The 21,242-nt window shown below is 41.5% G+C and overlaps 1 long non-coding RNA gene across 1 annotated transcript; it reads left to right on the forward strand.

Moving 5' to 3' along the window:
• Positions 1-866: 866 nt before the first annotated feature.
• On the forward strand, positions 867-6,983 carry LOC149995875 (uncharacterized). Its single transcript, XR_016507444.1, has 3 exons — positions 867-1,583; positions 3,738-3,786; positions 5,902-6,983. It is a non-coding gene; the product is annotated as an uncharacterized LOC149995875 (long non-coding RNA).
• The last annotated feature ends 14,259 nt before the right edge of the window (positions 6,984-21,242 follow it).

The raw sequence follows: 21,242 nt of genomic DNA on the forward strand, positions 1-21,242 counted from the left end.
TTGTAATATTTTCCATCTTATCTTTACTTAGTTTTAGGGATGCTGCTTAAAGACAAGTGACTTTATTTTCAGTTGGTTATTTCTAATATTGTGTCCAAAATGTTTCTTTTGCAAATTTTTAAAAAATATTTTATTTATTTATTTTTGAGAGAAGAGAAAGGAGGGAGAAAAAGAGAAAAAGAAACATGGGTATAAGAGAGGAACAGAGAGAAACATCGCTCATCCTGGCCAAACCCACAACCTAGGTATGTGCCCCGACTGGGAGTCGAACCGGTGACCATTCACTTTGCAGGGACGACACCCAACCCACTGAGCCACACCTGTCAGAGCACTTCAGCAAACTTTAAATAGCTCTTCCCTTCTTGTGGGTATAACTACATATATGTCAATGATTAAAATTTCCAAGTTCAAGAATAGCTAATGTTAAGTGTTCCTTATAGCAGTCATGTGTAATCTCACTTAAAAAGTATCATTTAAAAGGGACTGCAACGCCACCTGTAACTAGAGTCCCTGCTCAGCCACTTACTAGCTGTGCTATGCTCAACTGATTTAACCCCTTTGTGCCTAAAATTGCTCATGTGCAAAATAGTGCTAATACTAATTTTTTGTCTCATAGCCTTTCTGTTGAGGATTAAGTGAATTCTTCTATGTAAAATGCTTAGAATGGTATCCGGCATATAGAAAGAATTACATAAATGTTTGCTGGTGAGTGGGTGGGATGTGCCCCTGTGTCTGTAATCATAATGCTCCTAGAGTGTGTTTCTATAAAATCAGTCTGTTTTTAATTTCTGTCTCAAGTATTTTGCAATACACAAAATACTGGGAATGACATTTGTAAAATGTTATTCTTGGCTGCTGTCCCCAGGCAGGTTGATGTTCTTTGGAGCCAAAGAGGCAGCATCATGGTTTGTATGTCACACAATGGGGAATTCTTTCCAGCAATGACCCAGCTCAGAGGTGATTCTTCCTACCAGAAACGTCACGGAATCAGGTTCCCCCGTGCCTGCGACAGAGCTGAGCACCGGACACAGATCTGGTGGCAAACAGAAGTGTCAGGCACGCAGCTCTCAAAGAGGAACAGGAAGCTGCAGGACGCACATTTCCAGAGAGAAGCCAGTTTCAGAGATATGAGTAATCCTTGGCAGATATTCAGAGGGGCACTTGGGAGGAGAGTCTGAAGATCATTTTCCCGGGTCGACAAAGACTTGGATATTGAAATGTGAACTTCTGAGATATTGCAGATAACATCTGAGAATTCTCAGCGCTGGTACCGGGAGGCATCTGACCCCCATGAAGGGCAGAATGAGAACCTTGTGAGGGACTCTGAAGATGGCAGTCAGGTGCCAGAGATCAGAAGGGAACGATAGATCAGATGCTTAGCATTTTACACAGTTAACGCTTTTCACCAGTTCTCAGTGAGGAGGAAGTGCATTTTCTATGTTATGCGTGATAAAAAATACCTAACACTTTCAAATCTAGGTACCTGTCAAGCACTTGATTTGTATGATTTCATGTGATCCACAGTGATGGAAGGGTATTCTTTCCTATTATGTTCCTCAGGAGAAAACTGAAGCTAAGAGAAGGTAAGTAACTTGCTCAAGGTAATTCACTACCAGTGCATAAGTTAACTGATTAGTAAAATTAAGTATGTCTTGTTTTATGTCAGTTCAGTCATTCTCCGTCAAGTATAATTTTAAAGATACCTTTGGGTTGACACGGATGCCGTAGGACTGAAAGGCTTTTACCTGTTGATCTGAGTAAAAGTACTGGGTCCCAAGAGAGGTAAAACAAAATAAGTACCATTCTTTATAGATTACTGCCTTAATAGGACTGCCTGTGGTTTGGGTGTGTTATGTGTATGTATGTGTGTCTGTATACACACACATGCACACACATGCATGCATATATGTACAGATTTGTATGTATATTTATATGTGAATGTCTCCATTTATGTATATGGATCTTGCCTTCTTTATGTCTGCTATAGTATCTAATAAAATTAAATATAGGATAATTTTCATCATTCCCAGTTAGGCATTTCAGGACCTCTAGACATGACTTAATGTTTTATATCTTTTAATTTTCTAAAATAGAACATTCACTTCAATATTTAAATTTGATCTTGTCTTCCCTCATTATTCCCACCCATCTATATTATTAAAAAGGAATGTCAGATTCTAATGCTAATATGAACCAGTGGAAATCAGGTTTTTCACTTAGACACTCCCAAATTAACCTTTCTAGTAGAAAGTTAAAGACCTTCTCTAGGAGGGTTTTTTTTTTTTTTTTATTAACTTTAAGTGACCTGAGTAAAAGTATCACTGCAGGACTCCCTGATATCTTTTTTCTTCTCATATTCTATAAAATTTATCAGTGCCATTCAATGGAGCTGCCAGTTGATTTTTTCCAGTGCTTGCATCTGACAGTAAAGGAAAAAAAAATGTGACTTATCTGCCATAATGTTTGGATATAATGTCCGAAACTACTGTTTACAAGGTCCATTAATGTTTACAGCTCTGCCACTTCCCTTCATGGTCTGCAAAGCATTTTAGTTCAGACTGACTTATTCTTTCACAGCAACCAGTTTTCTAGAGTGTGGCTATTTCTTCAGCTTAGAAAACTCCAAAGGGAGTTCCGTGTCGTCCGTGTGAAGCCTTGGCAATACCTTAGTGTTGCAGGGCAGCAGAGCCTGTGATTCATTTGTGACATAAGTGAAGATGTGCATCCTGGACCACAGTGTCAAAGTGGTATCACATATGTCAATGTCCAGTCTCTACTCAACAGTGTGAAAGCTTGTTTTATTTTTCTATCAATCAGGTTCGTTTTAACAATTCTTGGTGCCCCCATTTTTGCTAATACTTCTTGCATGAATATATACATGCACTGAAAAAATGTGATTTGGATGGAGACAGAATTGGGCTAAAACCATTTTCTATACAATTCATGTACAGAATGAGTAAAGTACTAAGTCATTTAGAAACTTACTGTATAAGATGTCAAGCAAGGCCAGGACTAGAGCGAGTTAAGAGAGGTCCTTGCAGAGTATGCCTTGCAGGATCCTGAATGAATGCCTCCTTAAATTCAGTGTCCTGGGCATCTCTCTTGCCTTACCCAGTCTCATGCCCAGTGTCAAGGATTGGGAAGGAGCTGAGATTTTATCCTAATTGGAAGCTAACTGATTAGCCTGCTACACTTTCAAGGATGCTGGCAGAAGACACAAGACTCCTGAGTCAGAGCCTAAGGACTTTATTACTCATGGCATGTCAAGAAGCCCAAATTTCATGTTCATTGTTAAGCCCTCTTGTCACCCAAGTCTTCTCTGTGATACCAAGCAGCCCAGATGGATGCTGGGTATGAAATTTCCAACACAGCTCAGAAATCCCAAACTTAAAAATTCTTTATAAAGAACTGTAAGTAACCCTGAACTTTGTCCCAAATTAAGAGGTTATCTTTATTATACTGGACAGTAAAAGAAAACAAAACAAAACCCTGCCCTCTGCTCTCAGGGAAATACCACCTCTTTTTCAAGGCTGTTTACTATACAAAGGCACTCTGGAACATAAACAAGGAGTGGCTTTGCTTGTAATATATGCATAGTCACGAGAGACCCAATGAGAACTGTAGCTGAACACAAAGTTTTATAAAGATTAAGTGAGGCAATGTGTATACAGTGTTCAGTCTAGATTGGGGAACACAGTAGGGCTCAATAAATGATCACTCTTTACTCCTCCCTTCAGATTCTGAAACATGGTACTACTAACATCATCGCCAAATTGTGAATTAAAGGTAAGAACCACATTTTGTTGCTCTTACTATGTTGCTGGAATATTAATATTTTCAGGTAGTTTCTGACCACTTTATGTCTGTATATGAATACAACCAACATCAAAACACACCATCCATTGGCTACCCCTGAGTTCATGTGAATTGCTATTTTCCACTTCAGGGTCAGGCCCATAGAGATCTTGAATCAGTCCTTACCAAAATATGCCATGCTTTAATAGTCTAGGTCTGCTGTGTTTATTGATGCAAATCTAGTAACTAGTATGGGTGAAAGTTGGATTTCTGGTCAACCCCTTTGCTCTCTCTTCTAATTCCCACCCTTTTCACACTCTGTTCTCTATAGTATGAGGCTGATGATCCCTTCCAGCTGCATTTCCCTAGCTCCTTTGACAACCAGCTTCCAGTTAGGTTTGGTCAATGGGACGTAGAGGCAGGAGCCGGAAGAGAAGCCAGGAAATTTCTCTTACCCCTAATATTCCTCCTTTGGATGTATTTCTGACCATTGTTGCCTTCCCCCTGTGATTCCAGCTCTGCTGGTCAGTGTCTACCTCTATGACTCCATATCCTGATGGATATGCTCTATGCTCTAATAACATTAGCTCACCTGCCTCTTGTTCTCCAGTCTCACAGGGCATAGTATGCCAGTATTGCCAAGTGGGTGCCCCAACTCCATGCTTGCCCTTTTTTTACTCTATGGAATTATCTGTCATGGGTTCTGTTTTTTGAATGGTCCCTAATTGATATAGTTAGATATCCATGTACCTTCCTACTTTCAACTTTCTCCTAGCCTCCTCCAAAGTAGCTCAGCCTTTTGACCATGGTTCAGTCTTGAATTTTTTATTGCATTGGGAATTACTTGGTTATATAAAACAGTGAGATTTAAGCTATCTCAGTAAAGGGGGATATATTATAAGGATGTTGGAGACTCTCTCCCAGTAACAAAGGTTGAGACATGCAGTTGGTTGACCTTGTCAGCTCTAATAGTTGACTTTCTTAAAGGCGGGATGGATTTAATATGATCTCTTGGGATGCTTTTTGAGGAGGAGGTCCAAAGGTAAGGTAATCTTCCAATCTCAAAATTTTGTGACCATTTGACTGATCTATACAATAAGGAAACATTTCAACATGGGAACTGTATGAATATTTACAAGGGCAACAAGAGGCCACCCTGAGAAGCCCAACTTGCTAAGAAGATCTGATTATGAGAGCAGATGCCATATGTTTCAGCTGGGGAGACTCTTACCTTAGTAATCTGCACTTTCCAGATGGCCTTTATGACTTTTTAGAAACACTCATCAAATTAATACCATATGGATATTAGTGTGAAATTAGTGAGTCCAGATGCCCAAGAATAGATAGTAACTGGTAAGAGAGTATGAAATATAGCACTGGATCTGTACTGACTGGGGGGCAAACTCTGTATATATATATATATATATATATATATATATATATATATATATATATATATATATTTCCTTATGTATATCTTTCCTTCTGCCATATTAAAAAAAAAAAATTACCTCTTGCCTGGGAAAATGTGGTGTTAAATAGGCAGCAAAACAACCTGGTATTCATAGGCAGAAGTAATCAACGTTTGAAGAAAAAATTTTACATGACATTTGTATGTCTTTAATAAAATGATGGCCTTCACTGTCTTTACGGTGCCTTTTGCTCTTTGGTAGTGTTCTAAATATGTTATTTTAGCACTTACATGTACTTCAACCTCCTAGGCAACTTCAGTCTATGCTTTCAGACATTCATATTATTTTTGTAAAGTGATATTGTTATTCAGTAGTTTTTAAAAAGTTACTGAGCTAAAGACACAAGTGACAGACGTGTCTTCACAATTACATGCATAAGTGAGATGTCATGTGATAGCTGCCTCCAAATGGATTTATCTAGATACTCTACACTTGACAATAATGAATTTCTGGAAGGTTCACTGTAATAGATTATGCCAGTGTTGCTGCACCTGATATGAATTTAATGGCAAGTACGATGACTGGGTGGCAAGAAATGACCTTGAAACATGGTCATTAAATCTAATGGGATTAAGTTTGAGGCAACAAACACTTGCTTTTGAATTAATGACATGTTTTTTCTTTTCTTTTTCAGAAAAGGCTACCTAATCTCAAAATGATTGTCTTTTCCCAAAATTACCATATGACATTTTAGAAAAAAAAAAAAAAAAACCTTCTTATCAAAATATCTAATATTGTGCTGGAATGCAATAATTTTTCATTAATTCTGGATTAAAAGAATCACATATTTTAGAACACATTCCATGATAAATGGAGAGCAACTTGTTAACATATATTATTTAATTTCTTTTCTTCTAGTAGAATTCATTTTTAGCCTCACCACAGTTAAGTAGTATTAGTAATGGCTGTCAGCCAGGACCTAGAAATAACATCACCCAGTAGAAATGGATGCTACAGTTCTGGCCTTTCAAATGGAAATCTAAGCATACACATTTAGTTTTCGAACCTTATGGAAGTGGTGAACAGGGAGGTGACTCTTTTACATGAAGAAATAACACTAACAACAGTAACTAACAATAACTTTTCCAATGAAATGTTTATCCTGGGTGGTTAAAGGTACATGCCCATTTTATTCAGGGATACACTGTTGTATCAAAGGCAGATATTATTAACTTCAAAAATTATATATATGCATAAGATGTTAACTCTTTTGGATGCCCTAGAGCCTTAATTTTTCAGCCTCCTCCCTATCTGACAGTTGGTATAGTTTCTCCAAATACCTAACCTAACACACATGCAGAGAGTTGGCACTATATCTTAGAGAACCCCATTTACATGTTTTAAAAATAAAACACTTTTATTGAGTAGATACACCTATCACAGTACTTCAGGTGATAAATGTGAAGATAAATATGGCTTCTATTTTCTGTCCTCAAGTGGCTTAGGGAAAGCCAACCTACACGCAAACAGCCTGAATAGACACAGCTGATGAGTGGGAGCTGAATATTGGGGAGCTGAATATGAAACTAGCTGACTTCAGATTCCACATGGAAGACTGCTCTTGCTCACATATGCCACATAAGACCATCCTACATACCTGTTTGCTTGAGGCTAATAATAACACATGTTCACAAAAGAGGAAAATCTCACTTTGCCCTCCAGTCATTTTAGTACATCCCATAAGCAAATCTGGTCGCTCATGTGAATGACAATAAAAGACATCTTTTTCTGCATTCCCCAGCACCTTACTATAGCTGTCCTTTGGTATGCAAGGCAGATGGGTTCCAGGACTCCTCTCAGACACCCAATCAGAGGATGCTCAAGTCCCTGATATAAAATGGCACAGCAGTTGCATATAACTTATGCAATCTTCCCTTATACTTTAAGTCATCTCTAGATTACTTAGAATACCTAACATAATTTAAATGCAATGCAAATAATTGTGATACTGTATTGTTTAGGGAGCAACTTTTTAGAAGTTTTTCCATCTATGGTTGGTTGAATCTGCAGAAGCGGGTGGACCTGGCAATCTGCATTTCTAACAAGTTCCCAAGTTCATGCTGCTGCTGCTGGTCCTAAAGCCACATTTTGAAAACTGTTTTACATGAACAGTTCTGAATCATGACACTGTCTTAGAGTCACCTAAGGAACTTGAAAAGTCAAAACAAAAAAATTGCCCTGACTGGTGTGGCTCAGTTGGCCAGAGCATCGTCTGGTACACGGAAAGGTTTTGGGTTCGATCTCCGGTCAGGGCACATACCTAGGTTGCATGTTCCATCCCTGATCCCCAGTTGGGGCATGTGCTGATCAATGTTTCTCACATGATGTTTCTGTCTCTCTCCCCCTTCCCCTCTCTCTAAAATCAATAAATATATCCTCAGGTGAGGATTTTTTAAAAAATGTATAAAAAGACACCTCCCCCCAATTATGTCCAGGCCCTTCTAAGAGCGTAAAAATGGCTTTTACCCTTTAAATGAATACATAGGCAAGCCCCAACCCCCATCCTGGCTGTATAAACACACACCCCTTTCCAGCACACCCCCATGTTTCCTACGGGATTGTTACAGCCCTCGGAACTGAACACCATTGTTCTGCCCCTTTCCGGACAACCCCCTTCTCCCTAAAGATACTGTCCTGAGTCCATTTAGTCTACTTGATAATTCTGCCCAGAGCTGTTGACGCTCTTGGACTCTGTTTTCAGGTGTACAGGCAGGGGTGGTGGATTGGAAAAATAATTGCTGTTGATTCTTTCCAGCAGCTCTATCCGTCCTTCTCTTTTTTTCGACCCTATTTGGAAGGTGCTTTCAGGAATGTGCAAGGTCAAGAGTCCAGCAGGGCAGAGGCTTCCTCCCGCTGTTAGGCTAGTGCCTGGGAGTAGAGCTGCAGAAACGTCCAGAAGAAGAGGAAGAGCGGAAGGGAAAATGAGCAAGAAGGAGACGGGGGGTGGGGCTAGAAAGGGAGACGGAGAGATGCCTGCGGCCCTGCACCCCCGCTCTGCGTCCCTGCCCTGCGCCCTGCTCCCTCTGGCTGCGTGCAGAGGGTCCCAGCTGCAAAACAGAGATGGAGCGGGGCCAGCTCTCGCCAGCGGGGGCCGGGAGTGCGAGCTGGCTGTTACTCCCCAGAGGCGGCGGGGTGTATCGAGTTCTGAAAGCTGGATGTCGGTCCTTTCCTGGGCTTGGGCCGGTGCTCGAGTAGTCCTGGCGCGCGGCTTGGAACTGTTTGCTGTGCCCTCGCCTAGGACACACCGTGTGGCGACAGAGGAGCGCCCAAGCAAGCGGTGCCGTCCTGCGAAAGCTCCCAGGTGTAAAGCTGCCGCAGATCAGCCCTCGTCCTTCTGGCTTCTCATTTGCTCCCTTCCTTCCTTTTGGATTGCGTGCGAGAAGCTGGGCTGCGCGGAAAAGAAGCCCCTGGCCTGGAAAAGACGGCGCACACCCGGGGGTCGTGGCGTGTGTGTGTGTGTGTGTGTGTGTGTGTGTGTGTGTGTGTGTGTGTGTGTGTGTGTGTAAGGGACGGCGTACACCCGGGGGTCCTGTGTGTGTGTGTGTAAGGGACGGCGCGCATCGGGGGTCTTGTGTATATCTGTGTGTGTTCTTTTGGAAACTAGCTTCGGTTGGACCCTGGTCAATCGATCAGTGCTCAGGCAGAGCCTGAAATTCGGCAAAACTTCATCGCTCACCTCCTGGGAAAGACACGGGGTGGGGGGGTGGGCGCCGTGGGTTGGGGTGTACTGTGTGTGCAGTGGCTTCATACAGAAGGAAAAGCGACTTTCCGTTATTCCTCTTGTTGTTGGGCTCACTCTATGTAACGGGAATAGCGGATTTCTCATGGCTCATCTGACATGGCCTGGTCCATGGCCAAGGTCAAATCAGGGGACCTCCTTTAGGATTCCAGAGGCTGCTGAAAGGGCTGTATGAAAAGCCTTCCCACAATGAGGTTTAATAGTCTCTTCCTCTGAACTTTAACAGTATGTTGTTAATTGTACATTCTAATCTTTCTTAACAATATTTCCCACGCCAATTTAGGTTTTGTAAAAATAGCTTCATTTCATCTTTATGTGCCAAGTGGCTGGACACAGGAATGACTGGTTTACCTGGAGCTATTGCTGAAACAGATGCTTGGGTCCCACCTTTGGATTCTTGATTCTCTAGGATGGGGGTGGGGCCTAAGAATCTGCATTTGATCTTGATGCTGCTCTGGGGACCACACTTTGGGAACCATTGTCCTCGGGACTGATTCTCAATCCTCGCTAAACATCAGCATCAGAATCCTCTCTCAATTGAGCATCGGCCTGCGAGCCATGTGTCACTGGTTCGATTCCCAGTCAGGGCACATGATTAGGTTGCACATCAGGTTCCCAGTTGGGGTCGTGAGTGAGAGGCAACCACACAGTGATGTTTCTCTCCCTCTCTTTCTCCTTTCCCCTCTCTCTAAAAATATAGTAAAACAAACAAATTAATTAATTAATTAAAAAAAAAAGAATCCTCTCTCAAGCTTTAAAACATGAACAAAGTCAGCAACAGCAAGGATATGCCTCTGCCCCGCTGCCAGATATTCTGAGTTAATGGATTTGGCAGGAAACCTGGCCTTTTTGACATGTTTTAAAATCTGTTTTGGTGTCACTCTCAAGTGAGTCTCATCTTCTACCAGGGATGAAACCCATGTCACAGTGCTGGCAAATGACACCGTTAGAACCATCTGTTTAAGACATTTTCCAATAATTAGGAGGGACACCCACTGCCTCACTAATAGGGATAAGTTTGATTGATTTGCTTATCCTGAGAAAGTGGGAATTGAGACAGGTCCCGTCTCCTATCAGGAGCTACTCTGCAAAGGAGGGTCTCTCTTAGGCAGATTATCCAGAGAGAGGATAAAGGAGGGGAAGGATGTTGAAGCAGAGGAGATCTCATTAACAATGATGTGCTTCCATGGGCCTGATACTCATCCTGCCTGCGTCTCTACTCCTCCTGCCATCTTTTCCCTGATGAGCCAAGAAACCTTCTTTCTAGAGGCGTCATTTCGTTCTAGAACAAATAAGTATAGTTGGCTCTCACATCCCCGGGTTTTGCATCCACAGCTGGGAACCCACAGATGAGGAGGCCTGACTATGTGCATTGCTCTACACCATTTCATGCAAGGGATTCGGGCATCTGTGGTATCTATGGGGGTCCTAGAATCAATCCCTTACTAATACCTAGGAATGACTGAGCTTCAGGGAAGTCAAAGGTATACACAGGTTTTTGAATGGGCTTGGGGGTTGTTGGTGCCTCTAACTATCCCCCGTGCCCCTCAATTAAGAAAAAGGGCAAAGCCCTAGGGGTATGTTTTTCTTTATTATTCCTTATGAGGCCCAGTTTAGGGCTATGTATTATATGCTCTCTTATGTTATTAATTATTGTTCATTTGCCTTCTGGGTATGGGGAACTCATAGTCCACCTTTGGCCCCAAACATGGGCCTTCCTCTGAAATACTGCAATGGTCTTGATTGAAGACAAGAGAATGTGGAACTTACTAAATGGTGCTGTGTATGATCTAGGTACAATTGATGTGAACAATTGATGTGCGTCTTTTTATTTGCAAATTTCATCGTAATCTACTAAATCAGATTAGATCTAATGTGTTAACACACCAGTACAAGCAGACATGGACAAATTGGGCACCCCCCCTCCCCCACCATTGCACATAGCGTGGTTTACATGTCCCCTCTGTCTTTGAAAGGAGGGGGATGACTGTGTATTTCAGAACAAAGTAATGTCAGCCAATGTGTCAACACTAGTAAAAGCACATGAGTATAGTATTGCGTGAAAGCACTCCATTGTTTGAGCATCCAGACTCCTTGCTTCCCATGATTCCTATCAACGTTGCAAAGATCAACAAACAGCCAATCCTTTACTTTGCTAATCCAGAGCTGACTTCCCTGCCCCCCTGCATACAGGAGCAATTGGAAGAGCAACTGTATAAGAAGCTTGGGGTGACTGGTAAAAATAACCAGGGGTCATTTGGAGTGATAGCTACCATTTTGTCAGAAACGATTAACACCAAATTAGAGAGATGTTTGGATTGGCTACACCCGATTTACGTACCTTGCGCTTCTGGATTCCTTTTCTCTGCTGCATTCCCATCTGCTCCTGTGAAGCAGGGAAGGGCAGAGTGATCTTAGGGGCATCAGCCACATTGTGAAATCTCTAGCCACTTCCATCTCTGCGGAAGCTCCTAGTGTGCCCACTGGCAGGCGACATTAAGAGCACTACTTCTCCTTTTGTTTAAGTGACTGGTGGCTGGGAAAGATGGTTGCTTTCATATCTCATAAACCCATAAGGGAGAAAAACAAACCCACGTGGACTGGAGCTGAGCAAGAGGGTGATAAAGGAAGATTTAGACCAAATCTGTTAGCAGCGAATCCAATACTGGATATAGATTTAAACTTCATTTTTATTCATTAGGCGTCCTGCACTTTTACTGTTATTTTTACAAGCAAAGATTTATAGCTGTTTAGGTATATAATGTTTTTGTGCAGCTTTAGTGAAATTATGTTTGCTGCCGCATGGAATTCTTCCCAGTATTCTAAAATTAAAGCCATTTTTTGGCAATTTTTACCTCCTTACATGTCAGAGAGACATTCTAATATGTTTTTCTGTTATTTAATGAAGCCAATTACAATTTAGGGCAGATTTGTTCTAATGAACTCTGGTGTCATGGACTCCTTAAGGAATGAGACCTCAGCTCTGGCAGTCGAAAAACGAGGTTTGATCTCTGTGCATTTTTAGTAGCTGTGAAGCACATGAAGCTGGTTGAAATTCTTTTATTTCATTGAAAAGATTTTGCTTTCTTGTCCATTGCCTTAGGCCTCCAGGGCAAAAACAATCCCTTCTTTGACGACATGGATTTCTGGGTGCAGGTAGGAAACTTCCTGATATTCTCTGTTTACTGGTCATGGACAACCATATCTTCAATATGTTATGGATGATGGGATTAGGGAACATTTCCCAGAAGAGACCAGAGCAGGGCTATCCGCTATTAACAGAAAACCAGAATAAGGCTTTGAATGGTGTGGTTCTGTGGGTCAGGGGTCATCCTGCAGACTGAAGGGTCACTGGCTTGCTTTCTGGGCAGGGCGCGTGCCTGGGTTGTGGACCAGGTCCCAGGTTGGGGGAGTGTGAGAGAAAACTGATCAGTGTTTCTCTCCCTTTATCTCCTCCTCCCTTCCCATCTCTCTAGAAATAAATAAGTAAAATCTTTAAAAAACAAACAAACAAACAAACAAAAAATACATGGAGGCTCATTGACTCTGTTTTCGCCTTCCAGAGTGTCCATTGCCTTATTCAAATAGTATTTTTCTTGAACATTTAGAATGGCCAAATGAGTTTTGCAGGTAAGCAAAATATCTCTCTTTCTCTCTCTGCTTCTATCTCTCTTTATCTCTGTCTGTCTCTGTCTCTCTCCCTATATATACAAACACTCACACTCATACATACATATGTATTACACATATGAATGAATGGGGAGTGCACATGTATGTGTGTATGTATACATGTATGTGTATTGGGCTAGCACCAAGGATCTTGAACGCTGATCCTTGAGGAACTTTTTTAACAAAAATATTTTATTTATTTATTTCTAGAGAGAGAGAAGGGAGAAGAAAGAGAAGGAGTGAAACATCAATGTGTGGTTGCCTCTCACATGGCCCTAACTGGGGACCTAGCCTGCAACCTAGGCATGTGCCCTGACTGGGAATCGAACTGGCGACCCTTTGGTTCACAGGCCAGCACTTAATCCACTGAGCCACACCAGCCAGAGCAATCCTTGAGGAATTTTTCTAACACAACTTTCGTTGGCCTTTCTTCTTTCTCTTCCAGAATTTAAAGCAATTCCTCATGGGCATTCAGAATTTGACCCCATGATACCTCCATGTCCTTCTTCTTACAGCATCCCGCCCCCCCGCACCCCCCATCACACTCTCTGTTCCATCAAGTAAGCTTCTTTTTTGGTTTCCTGTACATGTCATGCTAAATTTCTCTTTCCTCCAGAAATCTGGCAATATTAGGTTTCCTTGTCAATGAATGAATAATTAAGTGAATTCCCAAAGTGCTTTGCTCAGGTTGATTCCCAAGAGCTCTGGGATAAAAGGAAAGGACAGCTACGTCTGTTTCACTGTTCAGCTTCAAATCCTCAGCAATTATCTCCTGTCTCTTCCCACATGAAGCCTTCCTTGATGAAGGTCCAACACTTTCCTTTCCCTTAATTAATCCTGAAGGTATCTATTATACATTCTAGTACTTAAGTTTATGTTTCACTAGCACTTCAAGGAACAACTTCTTATATTGTTTAATTCTCTATTTCACAGTAGGTTTTAACTACAACAGAGATTTCTGAGTGCTGGGATGCTGTCTTTTCCTTCTCCTCCTTCCTTTCTTCTTTTTCTTTTATCCTCACCTGAGGACTTTTTTTTTTTTTTATTGCTTTATCAGAGAGAGTGGGAGGGAGAGAGAGAGTGAAAGAAACATCCATGTGAGAGAGAAACATTGATTGGTTGCCCCCACTCCTTGAACATGCCTCACTCAATCATTATCGAACCTACAACCTAGGTATTTCCCCTACTGGGGATTGAACCTGCAACTTTTCAATTTATAGGATGATGCTCCAATGAACTGAGCCACACCAGCCAGGGCCATCTTCTGCTTTTATATCCTCTAAGGAACTTAGTGCATGCTATCAGGCACATAATCTGCCCTTGATAATAGATGCTTAGAGAATTGAAATGAATGCTATTGCTTAATCGCATTGAATATAATCAATTGGTGCTATTGTTACAATTCCATTCATCACCTGCCTCTCTCTACTATGACCACTAAACCAATAAATGACATTTTCTACACTTGCATGCCCTGTATGTGCTTGTACACATAAACACACAGACACACACCATATAACCACTTTCCTGGAGGGTTACTTTTAGGTAGTTTGTGAGCCTATACAGAAGAATAGTGAGTAATTCATCACAGTTTCCACTTAACCCACTTTCCAATCATGAGAACCCACCATAAAGAAAGCCTCTGCTATTAAGAAGTTGCCCTGCATTTAATGGCTGCTCTGCCACTGATGAACTACATAACCTTGGACACGTTATGGAATCTCTCTGATCTGTGATTTCACTCTTGTAAAATGGGAATAATCATGCCACTGTTTCAAGGCCACTTTGGGGATTAGTAGTAATGCCTATGCTAGTCACCATTTATTTGGATTACTATGTTCCTGGCAGTGTGCTCTGTCCATAAACATTCTTCTTTAATTTTTACATCCTTGGCATAGTGAGATGCTCAGATACAAGGTCTGTGGTATTTCATACCTTGGCTTAAATACACACTGAATCAGACAAAAAGTTTGCCAAAGGCTCATTTTTTGCTTCCTGGAATTGGCGGAAAGATTCAATAAAGTCCGGCCACTGTCAGGTGCCTGTGTCCAAAGGCCAGTGTAATGGGTACTCTGAGTGGAGGCCAAATGCTGGGTCCTGCCATCTCATCCCCTTAATGGTCCTTGAGCCAGGGACGCTCACTCTCACAACAAAACCTGGCTTAGGAGACAGGAAGAGGACGGCCCAGAGTTGCTTGTAAGCTGATTCACACCACAGACCAGTAGAAATGGCAAATCAATTTCATTAAGTACATAAAGAACTCACTTAGGTAAACTGAAGTGACTTCAAGGATAGAGAAGGGTAAAATCTGAATGTTACAGCAGATCCTGTTTCCTCTGAGCTGAACACTGAATGAGTGGGACTTAGCTTTCAACAGGAGGGATTTAGATTAAACTCTAGCGAGAGTTTCTTGATTGTTAAGGGTTTGAGCTATTAGAGCATAGAAGCAACAGAACTAACAAGAACTTATCTAGGGTTTTATCTTTTTGGCACAGATTTCAGGGTACATTAGGAAGCAGATAAATGACCTGGGTGTCCTCAATCAGGAACTTCCCAGAATAGTGATTTATTTCTCTCTCCTTTCCTTTCTAAAAGAAGATTATATTTTAAAATACATTTCTTGTCCACTTACAACCAGATGCGCATTAGACTTTGGGAGGTTGGGCCTGGAGATGGGTGTTTGTTTGTTTTTTAAACTCTGCAAATTATTCCATTGTGCTGGTGGGGTTTGGACCAGCTCCTTGGATCAAACAGGTCCCAGTAAACTGGGGGTAGTGGGAGGTAGGGGAGGAAGGGGACTGGCTGCAATCTTGGAATGGGATCCAACCCCTACCTTAAAGTTGTCCTGTTTACTTCCCCCCTGTGGTTTCATGTTCCATTTTGATCCACGAGTTCCTGGAGGCACCCTTGGTCTTAGGATGGTTTTATAAAGTTCCTGAATGGAACGATATTAATTTTAGTTTTTCTTTAAAAGAGCTTATGACTATTATATCTTCTATGACCTTCTTACCGAAACCCTTCTTGAGGAAATCAGGACCAGTGTAGAATCTTTTCTATCACAGTACCTCACCAGAAGCTTCTACCTACTCTTAGTGCGGAACAGTCATTGAGATAATAATCAAAGGTATTTATGGGCCAGATTCATTAGCACCTTCATCATACAGAAAATGCCAACGAGGACCAGAGAAGTTAAGTAACTTATCTAAGGTCACACAACTAGTGAGTGATACAAGGGGAAACCTCCCAAAACCAGAATTATCTTCTGGAGGGCAGGAACCCTTGCAGAATAGGCTTCCCCTGCTAGGTAAGTGTTCTAGGGACCCATCTGTATCAGTGTACCAGCTGGCATTGTTGTGAGAAGCTGCGTTCAGCTTCAGTGAACTTTTTTTGAAGACCCTTTGAACACATTTGCTCATTTCATGATGGGTGATTTACGAGCGCACCTGTCTACACTGCGTTGAGTGTTCAGCAGTTTTTGACCAAAAACCAGCATGACCCTCATGTCCCACCCTTCTTATTCACCCACTCTCTCCCAAAGTGACATTTCTTTTTGTTTCCCAGATGAAAAAATCCTCAGAAGGAACCAATTTGCTGATGTGGAAGAGGAGAAACAAAAAACAGCAGAAGCACCAAAAGGCATCAAAATCTGTTTTGAGCAGTGAGAAAAAAGCCTCGATAGGTGTATTGCATCAATTGGAGAGTACTTTGAAGGGGACTGAAGTTTAAACATATAAGCATAAATACACAATTTTTATAAACAAATTCTGGGTTTTTTTTTTTTTTTTTTTTTTTGTATCTTTCTCATAGAACTTGTTTCAAAGCCAAGATGATTCAAAGCCAAGATGATTTGGCTTCCAAACTCATGATAGTGGGATCCAGTTACTAGAGAACTAGAAATTTGTTGCTAAGTGGTTAGCAATACAAAAGCAGGGCTCTAGTCCTAGAAAGGGCTGTGGGAATATATATACATACACACACACACACACACACACACACATATATATATATATGTATGTATGTATGTATTTTTTAACCCAATATGGAACTCAAGAATATAGACAAAGACTGAATTCCTGTCATTCACATGGTAGCAGCTGGAGAGCAAGGCTCAGGATAAAAGGGGATAACCAGAAAAAGGCAGAAAAGCAGTGAAGACGACTGCGTGCAGAAGGCTTACATGAGGACGTTCCTCAGCTCTGGAAGGAAGAAGAATCCGAAGATCGAGCACCTGTCCGAGCTGCCTTTGCAGTGCGCCTGTGGCAGGTGCCACAGTGGGAGGGGAGGGGAGCCCCACCGTTTGCGTGGGTAAGAGTTGCCAGTGTTTTATGAGCACTTGCTCATCTTCCAGGCAACACAGTAAGCAAGTGATATGCAGTGTTTTTCCTTTTGTCCTCAGAATAACTCTAGGAGATGAGTAACATTTTAATTTCCATTTTAACTACCACCCACATGAAGCTGTAACACACGCATCCAAATTCAAAGATACTAAATGTTAGACCTGAGACTTCAATCCTGGGCCTGACAGACTTCCCTCTCAGCACCCTCCCCCCGCCCACATGTTTGTCCTCCCACCATTTCTGTACCCGCTCCCTTTTTCACGAGGGGAAGATCAATCGGGAAAACTAAGTCCCAGTTATTTCCATTCATTAATCCAACTAAGGTGGCTGGATAGCACCGCCAAGCATTCGGTCTTGATGGAGATCTTTCTATGTGTCTCCTTTGGTGGGAGGGTAGAGAGGCAGCGGCTTCTGGCTTCTGGCTTTGAAGAAAGAGACGCGGCAATCTGCCACCTCCCGCTCCCCAGGAGTGACTCTTGCTCCACCAAGGAGATGTTCTTGTCCCGGACTTTGACTCTTCAGGGGGAAAGTGGCTGGTGAGACATTTTCCACAGCGATGACAGATGGATTCTTGTTAATAAGAGCTGTTAATGATCAGGCCGTTCGGCGGTGGGACTGGGGCTGCCTTCCCTTCCTTGTCTGCCGCTAGTTCTGAGACACGTTCTCCAGCTGTGCATCCCGCCCCCACCTCTCCAACCGCTGCTTCCCTCAAATCAAGTCTTTGAGATACTGGATATCTGTTAATAATTTTTTGTTTGTTTAAATTCGAGTGGATTTCTGTGGCTTGCCACCAGGAGCCCATACTAATGCTGACTGCCACACTTTAGGACACCTTGTCAACAGGCCAATTATATACAGAAATATAGAGATGCTTGATACACACAGGTTTATTTTTCCCCTTCACTGTTTTCTTACATTTGAGTTCCCTCAGAAAGTTTTTTCTTTTATTGTTCTAGTCCACGTACATTTACCTCACTCTCAAACTTTTTTTTTTTAAATCTATTTTTCTTCTGTATTCATTTGACCTCTTCTCCAGATTTCTTTCACAGGCAGGCGGGCCGCATATGGAGTCTTTAATATTTTGTCAGCTCTCTCTGGGTGCGCTGCACCTCAGATTCCCCAATCATACCATGATCGCCTCGTACTTTTTATGGCATTTGCTGTTTAATTTATTTAGTATACTGTTCAACTAATGACTCAGTCACAGCTTCAAAGAAGAAGTGTTGCTTTTTAAAAAATCTCTGAACTGCTTTATATCAACAGAGAAAAGGAATATTTTAATTTTTTCATCACTGCTGTATCTTCTGTGACCTCGAACTGAGTTGTTATAAGACTTTTCTCTTACAACAGCACTTCTAAAGCTTCGGGGAGTTCACGGGCTATCTTTGGTTATTATGACCCTGACTTAAAGAACTGCATTAGCTCTTTATTTTTTGAATAAAATAAACTAACAAGGAGGAAAAATATGCTAGTTAGAACCACAAATAACATAGCTGCTTTTGTCTTGAAGGAGGTGGCATAATTTTTCTCTGGAGACTTTTGTTTAAGAACATGTTGAATGGTCTGACCTTGCAAGCTAATGCTTATATAATTTTTGAGAAGACAACAAAACAGAAGATTGGTAGATTGGTTGCAATAAATAAATAAGTAAACAAACAAACAAACAAATAAAATTGAATGGTGGGAGCTGCCCAGAAGAAGTGAGAGTGATAACAGATGAGGCTTTGTAATATGGTAGATGGTTGCCCAAGTAGAAGGGTAAACATTCTCTAGAGATGGGGATGGTTGAGAGACTTTTAAGGGTGGAATATCTAATATTTAACTTTAAGTGGTTTGTTCCAAACCTTCAGTAAAGAATATTATATATCACTTCTATTTAATGACTTTCTGGGGTGTGAATGGGTGAGGGTGATGGACAGCCATGAGAGTAGAGGTCTCAGGCAGAATAAGGAAATCAGCTGCAGAGGAGAAATGAGTTAGTAATTTACATGAAACAGTTTGTCTTTCCACAAGTACATCAGAGGAGGGAGAACCATGAAGGTTGGTAAGAGTGGCCTAGAAGTATTGGGATTATGATTGTTATTGCATAGCCAACATTTTCGGGAAATAAACTGACCAACCGGAGCAGCAGAAAAGGAGACATTAGAACAGCTATGGCAAACAGAGAATCAGTCTAATGAAAAAAATGTAACAGAACCCCTGGGCTGCTCCAATTGAAACAGAACCCACGGGCTGTTTAGTTAGGGGCCCGATTGCCCGCCGCCAGAATTATGACTCTCAATACCAGAGTTTAGTGAAAATAAAAAGAATTGTTTATTTAATAGTTATATAGATTTAGATTATTTTTGGATTTCTGCCATTAAGTCTTATGTTCTTTAAAACACCCACAAACACATAGTTCTGCCTCCCCCTACCAAACCAGGATAGTTTTAGAGAAGTTAGAAATACCATTTCTCTACTTCCTAGACACAGTTCAGCTTTACCAGCAGCTGCCAATCACTCAGTTCTGATTGGGGAGGTCTTTCTGTGTTGTGGTGCCCGCCAGCTTTCAATGCAGAACCACGTAGATTCTCAGCCTCCTTGTAAACTGCCTTCTTAAAACCGCATGGTGTTTCCCTCTCAAAACAGCATGGAGAACCTTCTCAAAATCACACAGAGAACCTCTTCTTAAAGCAGCCTGGAGAGCCCTGCTAAAATGTCTGCAGCTGCTTTTTAAATCCCTGACTGCATCCTCTGACGCAGGCTCCTTAAGCTCTTTCAATACCATCCCATGGTCCAAGACTCCTCCCACTTTCCTGGGCCCTGGAAGCATCAAAACCATTTGCACAACAAAGTTACCAGCCACTAGCCCCAGGCATGCAAAGGCATCCTAAAAGCTGATTCCTTTTCCCCATCCTCCAGCCACAAGCTCCGGGGGTTTTTGGACACCCCTATTCTTTAACAAAAGCAGAAAAGAATGTGAAAACTGGAGCTTTTCCTATTTCCCCTTCTTTTGCAATGCTGAAACATGATGAAATGTCTGTTACTCCTCAGTAAGTATAGCTCTTTAAAAAATTTTAAAAATTTATTTGTAGAGAGAAGGGAAATGGAGGGAGAAAGAGAGGGACAAAAATATCCATTTGTTGCATCTTGCCCTGGCCTGCAACCAAGCATGTACCTTGATTGGAATTTGAACTGGCAACCTTTTGGTTAGCAGAACAATGCCCAGTCTGCTGAGCCACACCAGACAGAGCAATAAGCATAGATCTTAAGTGAATAACCAAGTATCATTAATTCTGTTTAACATTGTCTAAAATGAGGTGATCTCGTTCAAGGTGTTTTTCCCCAAGATCATTAGTCAATTGCAAACAACATAAAAAAAAATATTCACACATTTAGCAGAAATGTACCTAAGTATTTTTAGAGTGTAAATTTCTTAGTGAGAATGTTTGTGTAATAGAAATGATTTCCCTTTAGATGATGAGTGGAGCGGCTGTAATCTGCCCTTTTACATTCATGTTTATGACTTCAAATATATGACATATGAAAGTAGCCCTAAAATTTTAATATAACAGGTCTTTTAATCTCATTATGACTGAGAACAACTTACAAATTTTAAAAAAATGTGAGTAAACTCCATTAAGATAGACAATTCTGCAGTTGAAATTTCTAATATCTAGACTAGAGAGCTATGATGGTTGGGAGGGAAGAGGTAAGGTTCTCTTAGAGGATTGGGATAGAAGATGAAAAAGGAGGAAGGTAATATATATTAGTGAAGCCAGAGGGGAAATAAAGCAGGGCACTTGCCATTACAATCTAATAAATAACTTAAAACAGGAGGCCAGAGACACATGGGAGACTCATCTCACCAACTAACTCAGCAATCCTGAGCTCTGTTCTACAAGATTGCCAGGTGTCCTGAACTTCACAAGCAGAGAGTGCTCAGGAGGAGGGGAGTCCTTGAGACTGCTGGGACAGGGAGCCTCTGGAACAATTCCACTAACTAGACAGAAAGCCTCTACTAAGTAAGAAGGAAAACCTTTGTCTTAATCCCAAGGTCCAGAAGGGGAAGAAGAAGGAGTACCTGGAAGCTAAGTTAAGGCATATATAATCCCTGAACTCCAATAGTCCGGGCACTTGGATTAGCCTAGTGCCTGATTGTAGCTTTTTTTTTTTTTTTTTTTTTTTTGCTCCAATGTTTTTCATAAATAAAATTGCTATCTCATTTCTATTAAAAGTGTTTGTCTCTTG

This window comes from Furipterus horrens, unplaced genomic scaffold, assembly GCF_987537825.1.
Source record: "Furipterus horrens unplaced genomic scaffold, mFurHor1.1.pri manual_scaffold_12, whole genome shotgun sequence".
NCBI classification, from domain to species: domain Eukaryota; kingdom Metazoa; phylum Chordata; class Mammalia; order Chiroptera; family Furipteridae; genus Furipterus; species Furipterus horrens.